General features: G+C 36.7%; 1 long non-coding RNA gene across 3 annotated transcripts; it reads right to left on the minus strand.

Annotated features, from left to right (window-relative positions):
- Positions 1–1,919: 1,919 nt before the first annotated feature.
- LOC114470176 (uncharacterized) lies at positions 1,920–5,030 on the minus strand. Of its 3 annotated transcripts, XR_003674832.1 has the most exons (5): positions 3,302–5,030; positions 3,164–3,223; positions 2,530–2,856; positions 2,367–2,449; positions 1,920–2,259 (listed from the first exon to the last, which is right to left on the minus strand). It is a non-coding gene; the product is annotated as an uncharacterized LOC114470176 (long non-coding RNA). The 3 variants fall into 3 exon arrangements; XR_003674833.1 differs by lacking the exons at positions 3,164–3,223; positions 3,302–5,030 and adding an exon at positions 2,943–2,988 and having other exon boundaries at positions 2,530–2,865; XR_003674831.1 differs by lacking the exons at positions 3,164–3,223; positions 3,302–5,030 and adding an exon at positions 2,943–2,988 and having other exon boundaries at positions 2,530–2,869.
- Between the last annotated feature and the right edge of the window lie 2,591 nt (positions 5,031–7,621).

Below are 7,621 nucleotides of genomic sequence, written 5' to 3' on the forward strand. Positions count from 1 at the left end.
GATACAGGTTGTTATTTTTGCCAATTGTTAATTGCCAAATACGTATTCGCCTTTCAAATACAGGTCTTGTCTAGTTTAAACTTATTTTTGTAGTCATTTTGTGTTTTTCTGTTTTGTTTTTTTTTTGTGATTTCGTATGTCTTTGCAGTGGGTTGATTGGCTGATTTTTATTGTCATTTTGTGAATTTTTATTGTCCTTTTTTAAAGTTTTAGAGTCATTTTGTGTAATTTTGTGTTGCTGTGGTTTATGTTATTTTGTAGAATTACTTTGGGTCTGCACAAAATTATACTGAAGGCCACATGTGGCCCCTGAGCCACAAGTTGCCCTTGTCAGTGTTAGAAGCACTGTGGACCTTTTTTGTTTGACACTTTGAAACACTTTCTATTAAGAAACGTATATATAGTATCTCTCTCGTTGATGAGGTTCCTGTGTTTTTAGAATGAGACCCAAACATTTTTCATTTATTTATTTTTTTTTTACAGAATCATTGCAAACCTTTGAGGATATAATGAGATCTGCTGTCATCTAGTGCATTTCATGAGAAATTACAGTATTTATAACAACAACAAAACCTACCAACAGGACTTTTGTGTTCTATTACTTGAAGGTGAAAAAAGATGTAGGTAAATTTGTGTGTCATCTTTCTTAATGTACATATCACAGCAGGATGAATAAAACTTGAAATAAACATATTCCTGTGAAAATATATTTTTGGCTAAAAAAAAAGGAAACATTTACAACTTTTTTTTTTTAAACACAGAAAAAATGTGTTACTGCGTATGAAATAAATCCTGAAACAGAAGAAATCCAACACAAAGTCAAATATGATAAATCAATAACTTTTTGGGCTCATTTGAAGTAAAAAGAAGCAAAACGGCACAAGTTTAAATTCTTAGTTTAAACTACATTAAACCATGTAAAGTTATTAAAAAATAAAATACCAAGACTAAAAGAAAATGATTTTTTTAACAATCTAAACAGAACAAGAAACAAGCCTTTAATGCCATATTTTAAACCAACTAAATTATTTTAAACAAGCTAACAACAACTAACATCCTGAAGGGCTAAAGTGGCTTGATTATTTGAAAATGATATTTAAAAAAATACAGTAAAAAAATATTTACTCCTAATAGATGTTTCTGCTTTTGGTATTCATTTATTTACTAGTTTTTTTTCTGTAAGAGCCCTTGAAACAACAAATATATAAGACAGAACATAAAACATCCTATAGTAGACTGAATATGAACATATACTGTATATATAAATATAAAACATAATCAGGGTTCCCACCAGGAATTGTTCACAGCATGGGGTAACATTTTGAAATGTACAACTCTTTGAGGGCCAAATTTAGTGAAGTAAAGCTTTGTTACTGCCTCACTTTAAAGCCTAAAGTTATTTGTTAGTATAAGGGTTAGAATCATATAAGTTTCTATCTCCTCCTACTCCTTTTTGAACATGTACAGGCTTCACGTGCAGGATTTTAATCATTTATTCTCACTTTGCTTTGTTTGATTGTTTTCTAAATTACTATTATTAGCATTTTCATTGTAGTAAATACACTGTTGTTTTGTTTATGTTCAAAATTAAATTAAATCAAATGAATTGGTGAGGGTTCATGGATGAATGTAGTTAGAGTTAAGCCTGGTATACGTACTCCACTAATAAATACTCACAGACACTGTATAGACAAGAAATAACATTTTATTATACTGTACAATATATATATGTATGTAGTTATGCTTAGCACACATAACTACACACATGAACGAGTGCATTCATTTATAAACCATTACATGTGTGCAGATGTCCACGTCACACCTACTGGGAGAGCACTGGGAACCATTAGATTGTAAAGGATCAATAAATAATCATGAACCATGACAAAAACCTGGTGTAAAATAATAGTAATAGTCAATAATAATACATTAGCAATTTATTGATGGAAATTGGCTCAAGTTAAGCCAAAAAAATGCATGAAATTTGGGTTGGGATGTATGCATCATACTGTTGAGAAAAGGAAAAATCTAAATGTCATATTCCATAAATCATCTTCTCCATGTGTGAGCTGTGTCAGTCTGTACGAAGAACTGATGAAGAAACATCCCAGTGATGAAGATGAGCTTGGATTCAGATGGAAAGTGAGTTGAAAATTCAACAGTTTTTTGTAGAAAGTTGAAACCAAAGCAGTCTGTGTAAACACTGCAGTGCTGGTGACGAACATCTGGAACTGTCGGATTCTCCTCTGAAGCAAAACTCTGCAATCAAACAAGACAATTGACAGTCATTAGTATCAAAATCATCTTTATTTTTACATTAAACACGTATTCAGATTCTTTCTGTGTAAATGAGAGGCTTTACTTACATTGATTGTTTTGGTGAATAGAAGTCTTTCTGTCCTCTGGTAATGTTTCCTCCTCAGGATGCTGTGGATGCTGGTGCTCCTGTCTGACATTTTACAGGTATTAGTATAGCGTAACATCTACCTATTTTTTTTTTTTTATTAAACGTGTAGTATTTTTGCTTACATTGTTTTGGTGAATAGAAGTCTCTGTCCTCTGTTGATGTTTCCTCAGGATGCTGTGGATACTGGTGCTCCTGTCCTCCATCTTCATCCTCCTCCTCCATCAGTAGATGCCATTGTTCCAGTCCAACATTTTACAGGCATTAGTATAAAGTCACCTCTATTTTTACATTAAACATTAGTTCAGTGTCTTTCTGTGCCAATGAGAGGCTTTACTTACATTAATTGTTTTGATTGTTTTGCTTTCTGTTGATGTTTCCTCCTCAGGCAGCTGTGGATACTGGTGCTAATGTCCTCCATCTTCTTCATCCTCCTCCTCCATCAGTGGATGCTGGCACTCCTGTCTGACATTTTACAGGCATTAGTATAGCGTAATGTCTACATATTTTTTATTAAACGTGTAGTATTTTTGCTTACATTGTTTTGGTGAATAGAAGTCTTTCTGTCCCCTGTTGATGTTTCCTCAGGATGCTGTGGATACTGGTGCTCCTGTCCTCCATCTTCATCATCCTCCTCCTCCATCAGTAGATGCCGTTGTTCCAGTCCAACATTTTACATGCATTAGTATAAAATCACCTCTATTTTTACATTAAACATTACTTCAGTGTCTTTCTGTGCTAATGAGAGACTTTACTTACATTAATTGTTTTGCTTTCTGTTGATGTTTCCTCCTCAAGCAGCTGTGGATGCTGGTGCTCCTGTTTAACATTTTACAAGCATTATTATAAAGTCAAGTTTATTTTTACAGTAAAGGTGTGTTCAGTATTTTTACTTACATTGTTGTGGTTGATAAAGAAGTCTTCTTTAGCCTCTGTCCTCTGTTGATGTCTCCTCCTGTCCTCACTTGCTGGGATTAAAAAGGTTATCTCTAATTTTTAACTCTAACCTAACTCAACCTAATATATTATGCATGTTTTCATAACAGTGACAGGACAACCACTCCAACTGTGGCCTGTCATAAAGAAACAAAAAATAAAATCCTTACCATTAAAAAAGTCCCGGTACCAGTCGTTGCCTGGGACATCAGTCGTCTCGCAAGACGCAAAGGCCAACTTACCTGAAACAAGGAAGCCGGGTACAAACGGGGAACTCTGCTCATAGATGGAGAGGAGCAGGAAAAGGAAAAGTACAGATGACTCTAAGATGAGTCAGAGCTGTCGTCCCGTCTCGGCCTCTTCGTCCCAGGCTCACAGTGACTGTCAGAGTCGGACGATGCAGGTTCCTCAGAACCGTCTACGTACCTCTTCCTGGAGACACTGCGTCCAAGTGGTGACTCCTGGGAATACTCACCTTCAGAGTCACTGGAGGCTGAGCAAGCAGACTCCTCAGGGGTCTCCCAGCCAGGGGTCACCTCGTCGAAGTAGAACGCAGTCCACTCAGGAAGCTCCTCCTCAGGGGCGTCTGTGTCTTCTGGTTCTTCAAGGTCTTCTGGTTCTTCAAGGTCTTCTGGTTCTTCAAGGTCTTCTGCTGCTTCTGGAGTCAAGTACCAGGTCGGGAGCAAACCCAGAAGTTCGGCCCAGCCTGGGACCAAACCCGGAGGTTCTGCCCAGTCTGGGACCGAACCCGGAGGTTCAGGCAAACCTGGGACCAAACCCGGAGGTCCTGCCCAGCTCTGGACCCAGCCTTGCGTTCCAGCGCTGTCAGGGAAAAAACCTAAACTAAAAAGTAATTTAATGAATAAAGAAATAGGTTAGTATACAGTGATTTAAAAAAATATATAATTTCATCACATTACAAATATCAAATCTTTAGATTAAACATTACCAACATTATTCAAATGAATCACAGAAAAATTCAAACACAAACAATGCAAACTACATTTCACCCAGTCTAACTGAACATCACTGGCTGCTAAAAATAAACAAAAACACACAAAAAACATTCAATTTTCTAATATTTATAAAGTATGAAATAAAATACACATTTCTAATCAAATCTACCTCAGATCAGGACTTAAATATTTTTTACTTTTTCACTAAATACACCTCTGCAGCCCAAACGCTCACTTCAGAGTAAAATTATCACTAAATCTATCAGCATTTCTTAATTTTCATTGAGTTAACACAGTTTTCTGAACGCCTATACATGTTTATTTTTAATTATTCGACCGTTTTTAAACCTAAACCTGTGTAAAGTTTAAACCAAACGTCTCAGGCCACAAACCTAATTTAAAGACACAAACCTCACGATTAAATGATACAATGTTTAGGCTCCATCATGTTTAATGCTAATGATTAAAGTAGGTTTATCAGATGAGAATAATTCAACATGACTTACACTCTGGACACTCTGCCATGCGTGGCCCCATGGTCTCCTCCTGGTCTTAACTTGTCCTCTGGTTTGAAGTCTTTCTCTGTATGGTACGGGTCTGAAGTCCTGGTCTGGTTCTGGTTCTGTAGGAGTCTCTAAAGAGACTTTTCTGTGGGTCTGGTAAACGTTTTCTCTGCTCAAAGCTCTCCGCACGTCTGTCTCCGTCTCTCGCTGCTCGCAGAGTAACTGAAAATCAGCAGGTGATTTTTAAATAACGCCTCCTCCTTGTCACGTTCACGTACACACGTACAAAATGTATCAAGATACACGAATATATATTTTTTTATGTGTATGCATTGATATGGGCTCTCTAAACGTTTTATATGACTGATAAAATAATATATTTACGTAGCATGACCATATATTTACTTTCACGTCAGGTTTTGCGCGTAAAGTTAATTAGGATGCACAGGTTTCCTACGGACTTTGAACGTCTCACTGTGATTACTTTAATTTACTGTAACTCCGCCAATACTTGCTCTATCGGGACAAATCGAACAATTTTTGAACGCAAAAAAGTTGCTATTTGGAGTTTTTAGTTACTTGTTATTATCTTAATGCTGAACCCAAATATTACACTGTTGAGGCCACTTTAAAGGGAAAATACTATGTGAGTTATTTAGGTTTTAGATTGTTTGAGGTAAGATCACGAGCAGTTAGCATAAAGGCTGTCAAAAATTCAATTACTAGTGAATTACGACAAAAAAAACAAAAAAAAAAAAACACACACACAAACACATATTTCAGCTAGACAGCATGAAGACGTAGGTAATTTAATTTTTACAATCATTTATTGGCTCCTCAAGTGACAATGCTCTTGCTAGGCTATTGGTATTGCAAGGCTAATGCTAATGATAGTCAATGTTAATGCTAGGCTAATGCTATTATTATTATTATTATTATTATTATTATTATTATTAATAATAATAATATTAATAATAATACATTTTATTTATATAGCGCTTTTTCTGTGCTCAAAGACGTTTTACAGGGATAAAAAACGCAGTGCGTAAACAATAGGTAAAAATACTGAGGCATAGAAGCAAAAGTAAAAAGACAATGTAATAAACAATAGATAAACTACAAGATAAAATGGCTACACATTAAAAGCAAGTCCAGAATAAGTGTGTTTAGAGGTGTTTTCTGAAGGTGAAAAGGTCCATGTGTAGCCTATGTGGTCTTATTGATCGATTTCACCAAAATCCTGTGGCCTTGATTTAAAAAAAAAGGTGTATTTGGTTTTATGGTTTTATTTTGAAATGTTTTATCTGAAGACTTTTATTTTGGCGGTGACTCTACTTCCTGTGAGTTCGTGGGTCCTACCTTAGTTCTGTGAGGAAGCAGTCAGGAGGTAAGCAGCTGTATCAGCTCCCCTGGTTGAAATGTTAGTTTTCAACAAATACTTTATTTAGGTTATATTTAAACATTGTTTATACTTTATAAGGCCTTTGCCATCATTTATGTTAGTAGTTTATGGGTGAAATTGCGTTTTTTTAATGTTAGTACAGCACTTAGAAAAGTTTCCTGTTAGCACGTGTATGTAAGCTCACTAGTGCAGTCTCACATGTCTGTGGCACCTCTTCCTTTGTTTTTTTTGCAGATTTCTGTGGGATGTGAAATGTGGAGTGGCTGTACTGATGTTATTTTGTTTCACACAGGTGTGTAGACAATATATTGTACACTACATGTGTTATTTATTTTATTTTGATTCATGTGATGTGTATCTTTTGTGAATTATTCATTGTTCGTGCAAAAATGTGAAATTGCTAGGATGGGAGGAATTTATTTGTAAATTATTCAACCGTGTTTTTGGCAAATTGATAAATTAGTAAAAATCTCAGTTCAGTGAGGAAGTAGTCAGGAGATTTCTGTGGGATGTGAAATGTGGAGTGGCTGTACTGATGTTATTTTGTTTCACACAGTAAATCACCTTCCGGAATGGCAAACCCCTGTGTGTGGCTCAGCTCATTAATTCATTCAACACAACGCAGAAGGATTCTAGTCGACTAGTGCAGACATGCCGGCTACAGTGGTGCCGTGACCCGGATTCACATCGCTCAGCCCTTTATCGTGGTTCTTGGAGCAGTGGATCAACGTCAGCTCGGTCACCGGAGGTTGCTGTCATCACGTCGAGAGTCCGGGGGTTTGGTTTTTTTTAGAAAAAAAAAAAAAGACATTCATACACACAGCTGAAATATCATCAGATCAGTTTTGCTTAAAGGTTCAACCTTCCCTTTTGTGAACTACCAAACACTTGAAAGCAAAATGACATTTATTGTGGATGAAGGGGAAAGACAAAAAGTTCCCACAGAGGTATTTTCTTTTGGTAGGGGTAGAGGTAGACCCAGAGTTGAGTTACTACAAACTCCAGTGAGAGGTGCAAATAATGTGAATTCACCTGCATTTTGTTCTACCCGCATACTTGAGAATGTATTGTTAATACAAGTTTCTGTACACTCTGCCATGCGTGGCCCCATGGTCTCCTCCTGGTCTTAACTTCTCCTCTGGTTTGAAGTCTTTCTCTGTATGGTACGGGTCTGAAGTCCTGGTCTGGTTCTGGTTCTGTAGAAGTCTCTAAAGAGACTTTTCTGTGGGTCTGGTAAACGTTTTCTCTGCTCAAAGCTCTCCGCACGTCTGTCTCCGTCTCTCGCTGCTCGCAGACTAACTGAAAATCAGCAGGTGATTTTTAAATAACGCCTCCTCCTTGTCACGTTCACGTACACACGTACAAAATGTATCAAGATACACGATTATAGGGGGGGTTCCGGTGACGTCATGACCGAAGA

Source organism: Gouania willdenowi, chromosome 9 (assembly GCF_900634775.1).
Source record: "Gouania willdenowi chromosome 9, fGouWil2.1, whole genome shotgun sequence".
Taxonomy (NCBI): domain Eukaryota; kingdom Metazoa; phylum Chordata; class Actinopteri; order Blenniiformes; family Gobiesocidae; genus Gouania; species Gouania willdenowi.